The 9,541-nt window shown below is 45.0% G+C and overlaps 1 long non-coding RNA gene across 1 annotated transcript; it reads left to right on the top strand.

The window, feature by feature from the left end:
• The first annotated feature begins 2,716 nt into the window (after nucleotides 1-2,716).
• On the top strand, nucleotides 2,717-9,276 carry LOC140429666 (uncharacterized). The gene is made up of 3 exons (XR_011949164.1): nucleotides 2,717-2,868; nucleotides 2,977-3,105; nucleotides 7,505-9,276. It is a non-coding gene; the product is annotated as an uncharacterized lncRNA (long non-coding RNA).
• The last annotated feature ends 265 nt before the right edge of the window (nucleotides 9,277-9,541 follow it).

The following is a 9,541-nucleotide window of genomic DNA, read 5'->3' as shown; positions in this document are numbered from 1 at the left end:
CTGGCCGCAAGGCCTAGCAGCAGCACCGCTCAAGCATGTTTTGCACCCCTGCCATTCAATATCTGTAAGGAATTAGAAGCTGGCATTAAACTGACAAACAGCGGTGGCTCCCACCCCGGAACCCGCCATTCCCACATTGATCTCCCCCTCCCACCCGGAAAATCCTACCCATGCACTCCCGGCCGCAGCGGGCCCATCTTACCGGTCCCCAGACCCTGCACCCCGGAAACCCGCTCGTAACGTCACCTGGACCGGGTGCTGGTCCCCTTCCCATGACGCTCACCCACCCTCCAACTCTGGACATGTCCTCAGAGCTGTACCTCATCCCATGGGTGTTTGAGTGTTGGCTGCTGCGTGTGTGTGTTGCCTCCCGCAGTGTTCAGGAACAGTGTCCAGGCATCATGGTCTGATTGGGATGCTAGGCAATGACTTCCACATGCTACATGGCTCACCCACCCACGGGAATCCACTTAGGTTGTGTGAAGTGCTCACTGAACTACGATTGCCAATTCCCCATTAGCAACAGCCTTCAACTGCACGGCCAGAGGCCTCGGCAGTCGGTGGGGGTTTTGGGAGGTCGATGGGGCAAATGGGCAGGGTCAAGGATTGCCCCCGGAACTGGTAAACTCGATCCAGGGATTGGTAAAGTGGTACCGCGTGCGGTTGCCCCTCCTGTTTGCCCCCCTCCAACGCCTCTACCCCCCTTTCTATGGTGGCCAACTCCTGCAGGTGGTCCCCCACTCCAGCAGGTTGGTCCCCCTCCCCGCTGAGCACTGGAGTGGCAACACCTGCACCCTAGGCTCTTTGCCTGTTAGCAAAATGGCTACTCAACTCCTCGGCTCATGTTTTAAAAAGGAGTACTAATCGGCGCCAGCGTAACTACTTGCTGGTAAGGACAATGAATGATGGGAGGGTGTTGGATAAGGGGTGGCTCCCATTAATTGTATGTAAATAGGGCTTAAGTAGTGATAATTGGTTTCTCGCCATATTATGGCGCGATCCCGATTTCACCTACGGGTGTAGGCCGGTTGCATCACAAACTGTTTGGCACCTGGCACGTTTCTTGTTTTCTGCTTCCCTGCTATTCACTGGCCTCGTATTGCTTGAGTGAGAGCGCAACGAGGCCGGAGAATCACGCCCAACATGTCAGGTCCAAAACCAGATGGATCCCATCAGTTTCTGGTGCTGTGTGGCTAATACAAAGTGCTTGTCTAACTTTAACCAAAGGCAGTTTTCACCTTATACATTAACATTACAGGTGTGCGTTATCAGGAACTTATTAGTTCCATCCTGTTGCATGAAATCCTTTCCATTCTATATCTAGGGGGAATTGGCCCCAATATACCTGGGCCGGGATTCTCTGAGCCCGCGGCAATCACGCCCGCCCGGTCAACGCGGCGCCGGTTGGGGGCCGCTGTCTGAAGTGCCCTACCTCCTTCCGTGCGGGCCCGCTGTAGGGCTCCGCCATGTTGCGCGGCGTTGGCGCAGAAACTGCTACCACGCGCATGCGCTGGCATGGAGACAGCCATCGCGCCCATTCGTCGGCGTGGAGACGGCCTTTGCGCATATGCGCGGACCCGCACCGGCAGTGCAGGGCTGCATATCAGCGCGGAGCTGTGCGGAGCACTTGTTTGGGGTTCTCATCCGATATCCTCAAAGAAGTTGGGGTCTGGTCCGGTATCTGTCCGCATGGTGGGTGATGAAATTTAAATTCAATAGAAATCTGGAATTAAAAGTTTAGCAAGTCCATGAATCGATTGTCTTAAAAATCCTTCTGATTAGGGCAGCACGGTGGCGCAGTGGTTAGCCCTGCTGCCTCACGGCACCGAGGTCCCAGGTTCGATCCCGGTTCTGGGTCACTGTCCATGTGGAGTTTGCACATTCTCCCCGTGTTTGCGTGGGTTTCGCCCCCACAACCCAAAGATGTGCAGGGTAGTGGATTGGCCACACTAAATTGCCCCTTAATTGGAAAAAATGAATTGGGTACTCTAAAGTTATAAAACAAAATCCTTCTGATTCACTAATGTTCTTTATGGAAGGAAATCTGTTATCTTACCTGTTCTGGCCTGCATGTGACTCCAGATCCACAGCCATCGAGCTGATTCTTATAAATGCTGGCCCAGGATGTGAACCTGAAACTTTGTGACTCAGAGACGGGAGAAAAAAAGCAGACACTATTTCTCCCAGTTTAAAATTTATACTATATTTACAGTGCAAGTTACACTCCCCTACTTATGAATCTATATGTACTACTGCATATAAAATCTATCAAAGTACAATAGCAGAAAAATGTGCAGAGTGTAAAGTGCTGAGAAATTTTCAATTACTTTGAAGAAGCTGCACAAAAGAGAAGTTTTCTGAGTTTTTACTCTCGGAATCTAATGTTTCTGATAAGTAAATACAATGTGATGGCAAACAAGTTAGTCACTGCACAGGAACTGGCTGGGTAATCAAAGTAAAAATAGGCTGAGACTACAAGAATAGAAAAGAAAACAAAGATTTTTATGGAGAGTAGATACGTGTTGGAGAGATAAACAAAGCTATTTCTGGTGCAATATAAAGATAGCTCAAAATGTGCTCTACAAGCTATTTGCCTTGGGCTTCTTGGTTCATGCAGAAGGCTACAGGTCTTTTGGTGGGGGGTTGGTTGGAAGTTCATATATCATCATTCGTACATTTGTACTGAGGTCATCGTCTTGTTGTAGAATTTCAATGCTACATGGTCCTTTGAGCTGCCAAGGCTGGGGGTGGTTAGGGAGTGATAGGAGTGGAATAACAGATTCATCTGGCATGAGTGGTATGTTCTGCAGGTGTGAGCTACGAAGACTGCGCACAGCTGTGCAATGAGACAACTGGCGTGTCTTAGTGGTATGTAGTCTGTGCCTGAATTGAAGAGTAAAGCAGCGAGAGCTGAACGGAGAGGTGCCGAGTTTCCAGCTCACATAACTGAGGAATATATTTCCTTTTCCCAAACAGCTCAGCGTGTTCGCCTGTGGAGAAGTTACAGCTGTTCAGCATTGCATTCATGGCATAGCCTGCTCTCTGGCAATGCTCCTAACGCAGACTTTGGGAGGACAATAAGCAGATAGATTTTTCCCTTTTAAGGTCTGTAATGTCGATTTGATTGTTCTGAACTGCTTATGTGCAAAGTGCAGGTGTAAACTGCACGTTTTGGTTAAATAAATAACAATTGCAAAATCCAGACGCTGTCTTTGTTTATTCCGGTTATGTTTATTGAGGTTAATTACATACTTTTATCTGTTTTGTTAACCATTGTTTTTTTTTGTCCATATTATAGTTTATGCTGCATTCAACTTTGGTGTAAAATTCAATTTCCTGCTCTGATTAAATGCAGCTCCAACAACACTTGAAAAGCCGCATACCTCGTGGATAAAGTGACCCACTTGATCAGCAACATCGCACATCACCCCCCCCCCCCCCCCCACCCCCCCCACCCCCCCCCCCCCCCCAGCCACCATCTTAAACATTTATTTCGCCCATCGTCGATGTACAGTGGCAGCAGTGTGTTCCGTCTGCAAGACACACTACAGCACCTTCCAAATCCGTGACCTCTACCACCTGAAAGAACAACGGTAGCAGATACATGGGAACACTGCCACCTACAAGTTCGCCCAAGTCACACACCATCCTGACTTGGAGATATATCGCCATTCCTTCATTGCCACTGGGCCAAAACTCCTGGAACTCCTTTCCGAACAGCACAATGGGTATACCTACACCACCATGCTGCTGTGGTTCAAGAAGGCAACTGACCACTTTATCAAAGGTAGTTAGGAATGGGCAATAAATGCTGTCTTGCCAGTGACGCCCACGTCTGATTAATGAATTTAAAAACTTCAATTGTTTCTCCAATTTAAGTACAGTAAACTAAAGGCAATAATAATACAACATAACCATTCCCCATACATGAGTAAGTTTGTTCAAAATGATTTCATGTGAAAGCCTGTTACAGGCTCTGATTTTCTCCTTGCTACTCTTTACCTGAACGTGACGACTAAAATGGGATCTCGTTCCAAGGGATGATGCAGCCTTTTAATAAAAGTATACAAATGATCATTTTCTATCTGTGAATGTGGAGGGTAAATAGCTTTCAAGCATCACAGCTTAAACTAATCTATTCTCACAATGGCCACATGAGCATTTTTTGAAAGGGGAAATTGAATAACAGGGGTCTTAGCTGATTTCCCACCTCCTTAGATACTCCAGAGGTAAATTCAAGCAGCCAGTCTGAGAGCTTGGCTGAAATCAATTGGGTTTGAACTTGATTCTCAAAATTCATTGTAGAAGATCTGAGAAAAAATGTCAACATGCCTATTCCCATTGTTTTTTTCTTGTAAGAAGTCTTACACCACCAGGTTAAAGTCCAATAGGTTTGTTTCGAATCACTAGCTTTCGGAGCACTGCTCTTTCCTCAGGTGAATGAAGAGGTGGGTTCCAGAAACATATATATAGACAAAGTCAAACATGCAATACGGTACTTTGAATGCAAGTCTTTTCAGGTAATTAAGTCTACAGGTCCAGACGGAGCAACTTTTTTTCTTGTGATCTTGCTCGTCTTGCCACCTCTCCTGGAAACCTCAATGCCTTCTTCACCAGTGATTCTGCAGGCGCTGGTCCTTTTTCTGGTATGTCGTGCATGGCCACTGTTCCCACACAAGCTTCAAGGTGAATGTCATCAAATTAAGGAAGGAGGATATCTGCAGTTAAGTTTGATCTTGCTCCCATTCATTAAAGAAACAAAGAACTTGCTTTTTCAAATATCTGTCCTGACATTGACATGTTCCAACATGGTTTACAGCCAATTACACACTTTTTGAAGCATAGCCAGTCATGTAGGAAGCACTGCAGCGTACGTACGCACAACCAGGTCCCAAAAACAGCAATGAAATAATGACTGGGACGAGACTTTTAGTGATGTTGGCTGAGGGATAAATATTGACCAGAGGGAACTTTCTTCCTTGAGATAATGGCATCTTTATGTCCATCTGAGCCTATGTTCACCATCATACAAAGGACAACACCTTTGGCACGGCAGCACTTCCCCTGTAAAGGATATTAGTGTTTGCCTAGATCATGTGCTCAATTCCTGGCGCAGGACTCTGAGCCACACCTTCTGACTCAGAAGTAAGAGTGACCACGTAGAGGCACTTGTACCTTTCCAACTACAGCTAACTCAACACACACCAGGAAAGGAATGTAAGACCTTCTTAGTAGCGTGGTAACTTATTGAATAAACTTACTGAGCCATAAGGGGAGCAATCAAAGTTTTTAATTAATATTTTATATTTGAACTCCCAGTTTGTTGAATTACCTGATAAGTGAATTAAATGTTGTGGCTAAAAAGCTGTTTGAATGAGAATTGAGTTAGTTGCTATTTTCAACAGAATAGTACTGCTGCATGAATGTTCTTATCACTAATGCATAAGTGGGTACAAACTTTTAGTACGTCATTATGAAATATAACTCAATAATGCTGCCTTGTGCTCACAAGTTCAATATGACTTCCAATTATGTGTCACAAATCCAATACTCCTTCTAGTCCCACATCAGAAAAAAACATTACTTCTTCAATTCTGGCATGCGGTAGCTTCAAACACTAATAAGCAAGGAAATGCATCACAAGCAGATTTTAAAAGATTTTTTAATACAATAACTAGTCCTACTCAATGAGGTGCAACGAAATATTGAGGTGCAGATGGTGAATATAAATTATTTCAATGTTCATACTATAGTTCTGCTCCAATGAATTGGTTACTACTGCAATGTGTCTATTGCCCTCTCTGTAATGCTTCCATTTTGTATAAAATCATTTAAAAACCCTCATATTTCCCAAATCAAAATGCATTGATAGAAATTGTAAGGTTTCTCTGTAAAGGTTAGCTACTGCAGTTTCTTTTTTTTTATGAGTACCCAATTACTTTTTTCCAATTAAGGGGCAATTTAGTGTGGCCAATCCACCTAACCTGCACGTCATTTGAGTTGTGGGAGTGAAACCCACGCAGACACGGGGAGAATGTGCAAACTCCACACAGGGCCGGGATCAAACCCGGGTCCTCAGTGGCATAGGCAGCAGTGCTAACCATTGCATACTGTGCCGCCATGCTATTGCAGTTTCTCTATTCCTGGCGTCATAGAAGGTTGCAAAAGTAGACTTTGGCTACTCTGATCTGGAAGCTGTGCTTTCCTTGTTTTCTGCCCGTGAAGATATTTTTCTTATTCATTCAAGGCATGTGGACTGCGTTGGTTAGGCCAGCATTTATTACCCAGCTCTAATTGCCTTTCTTGAACCACATGCAATCCATGTGATGCAGGTACACCGACAGTCCGGTTAGGGAGGGAAATCCAGAATTTTAACCCAGTTGCATAGAATCATAGAATCCCTACAGTGCAGAAGGTGGCCATTTGGTCCATCGAGTCTGCACTGACACTCTGAATGACCACACCACCCAGGCCCAATCCCCCGTCCTATTCCTGCAACCCCACCCTAATGGGCAATTTATCATGACCAATCAACCTAATCTGCACATCTTTGGACTGTGGGAGGAAACCGGAGCACCCGGAGGAAACCCACGCAGACAGGGGCAGTAAATGCAAACTCCACACAGACAGTTTCCCGAGGTCACAAACCCTAGCGCTGTGAGGCAGCAGTTATAACCAGTGTGCCACTGTGCCACCCCAAGGATTTAAAATTACTCCCTTTGTAAAGCACTGTTTTAAATTTACTGATAATGACAAAAGCCCAAATTTTACACTGGCTAAGCAGTCATGGGGTAGACATGAACAGTCGCAAAATGTGGTGTGGTGACATCGGGCCGTCGTCCCAACTTCATTGTGATATTTTGGTTGGCAGGCATGCATGTAAGTCAAAACTGTATCTGTCAATGGTTAAAGGGCCAATTAAGCCCAATTTTCAAGGTCCTGTGCACTTTTTCACTCAATGCATGAGCCAATCAAGAAGCTTGACACCATCCAGGACAAAGCAGCCTACTTGATTGTTCCCCCTTCCACAAACATTCAATCTCTCCACTACCGACAAACAGTGGCAGCCATGTGTAACATCTACAAGATGTTCTGCAGTAACTCACCAAGGTTCCTAAGACAGCACCTTCCAAACCCACAACGACAACCATCCAGAAGGACAAGGGCAGCAGATAAATGGGAACACCATCACCTGGACGTTCCCCTCCGAGTCACTCACCATCCAAACTTGGAAATATATCACGGTTCCTTCACGGGGGATTGGCCAAAATCCTGGAACTCTCTCCCTAACAGCACTGCGGGTGTAACTACATTATATGGACTGCAACGGTTTAAGAATGCAGGATGTAAGCAGCAAACTGGATACCTGGCACAAACTTACAATACCTGACTCGATTGTAGGGGTCCTTCCTCTTTATTCCCTATTTGTTTCCCCTTTTATTTTGCTGTTGCATTTTTGATCTAATAGTAATAATCTAACAATCTTTATTATTGTCACAAGTAGGCTTACATTAACACAGCAATGAAGTTAATGTGAAAAGGACCAGGTCGCCACATGTTCGTGTACACATGGGAGAATTCAGAATGTCCAATTCACCGAACAACACGTCCTTCGGGACTTGTGAGAGGAAACCGGAGCACCCGGAGGAAACCTGCGCAGACACGGGAGAACGTGCAGACTCCGCACAGACAGTGGCACAAGCCGGGAATCAAACCTGGGACCTTGGAGCTGTGAAGCAACAGTGCAAACCACTGTGCTACCATGCCGCCCACTACAGATGATTCATGTACATGTGTCTTTATGGCAGCCTGTATCTTTAATTCCAGCAGAAGGAAGCTGTCCTCTGTGCCTTTAATTCAACAGAATCCTGTGCTGGTTTGGACTGGAGTGTAGACCAATCAGCACCAATGACAGAGATTGGATGGGTCTCGGTTTGATTGATTTGGCTGATGGGCAATGAATTGGCCCAAATGGCTGTGCTATGCCAGTAACAGATGGTGATTGGATGTGATCACACTGGAATGTTTTCAGAATTTCAATTTGACGTCTGGCAGCTTACGGAGAAGACTCACTGAGCATCATTCTCCGTCGGCGGGAGCCTCCGTTTTGCCGGCGCCCGGTGGTTTCCTGACGGCGTGGGGCTGCCCCACAATGGGAAACCCCATTGACCGGCCGGCGTAACGGAGCATCCCACCGGCGGGTCGGGGCAGAAATGTGGCGGGGCGGGATGGAGAATTTCGCTCACTGTCTCTCCTCTCCATCTTTTCTCCAGAAAGGCCATTTTCTTGGACTGGCAGAAAGCCTGGATGAATCTGTTTACAGGCGAACCATCACAGGCTGTGCAGGCAAAGTTTGGAATCTGCTAATTCTCCCCAGAAAATCTGGTGTGAACTGACTAAATTTCTCCAGAAAGCCTGCAGACTGTGAGTACTGCATTTAATGAAACAGTACCTGAAGGCAGGCATGAACAGAAAGCAAACTTTGATGAAACAGGAACACTGCCTCTTTAGAGAAATTGTGTGTACAGGCTACAAAACAAAGACTGTAATCTACAAGCTTACTTTGAAGAAAGCATGCTAGGAACCATCATCTGAAGCAACAACACTTTTCTCTTTCACTGACAAATGTTCCCCCTTTTCCACCCCTCTGTATTTGTCTATCTGGTGTATGTGTGTGTGTAAAGGGTAGGGAAGCAAGCTAAAGTAGGAGTTAAATACTTATTATTATTTAACCAATTGTATTTGCTGCAGATTTAATCATTATTCTTGTAATTGTCATGGGAGTGTACCTTTAAGAGATAGGTGTTTATCAAATAACTGCAGTGGTGTCATTGTGTGGGTGGAGCTGGGGTGTCTCTGGCTTTTGTGTTTGTTTTGAGCTGGAAGCCGTTTTGTGGCTTTGTGTTTTACTTTTGTTTTAGTTAGTTGGGAGCTGCATTCAAACAAGAAGGTGTATTTTGATCTTTCTCTCTCTGCATGCTAAAGAATGTCTTCAGATCACTTGATAAGTTAAAAGTGATAACTGCTTTCTGTAGAGAATTCAAACCTGCTGTCTTAGTTAAAAAGGGTATTTGACTTATGGATGTTGTTAGGAAAGTTATTAAGGGTTACCTGTAGAGTATTGCATCTGTGGGGATTATTTGTATTGGTAGTTGATAAACTGTTTACTGTGTGTTTATAAAATGTTAACTGGATTCATAGAATAAACATTGTTTTGTTTAAAAATACTTAAGGTCTCTGATGCATAACACCTGGAAAGTGGGCCCTTGTGCTCCCCATAACCAAAATCTATTAATGGTTGTGGGTCAGGTGAACTCCATGATATACTTTGGTGTTTTCTAAACCCTGGCCCATAATATTATAAATAAACAATAATTGTGTTTCAACTTTCAAATCTGGTGACTGTAATTATTAGGCAGCCAAGGGCCAGACTTCATGTATTTTAAAATAAATATTGATTAATTCACTTTTGGAGCTCCTCAGTGCAGGAAATGAAGGTAGATGGGGCCTTCCCCGCCAAGGCCCAAAAAAGAAAATGGAG

The sequence above is a fragment of the Scyliorhinus torazame genome, chromosome 1 (genome assembly GCF_047496885.1).
Source record: "Scyliorhinus torazame isolate Kashiwa2021f chromosome 1, sScyTor2.1, whole genome shotgun sequence".
Taxonomy (NCBI): Eukaryota; Metazoa; Chordata; class Chondrichthyes; order Carcharhiniformes; family Scyliorhinidae; genus Scyliorhinus; species Scyliorhinus torazame.
Note: the sequence above shows the minus strand (reverse complement) of the source record. Positions and strands in the feature narration are given on the sequence as shown.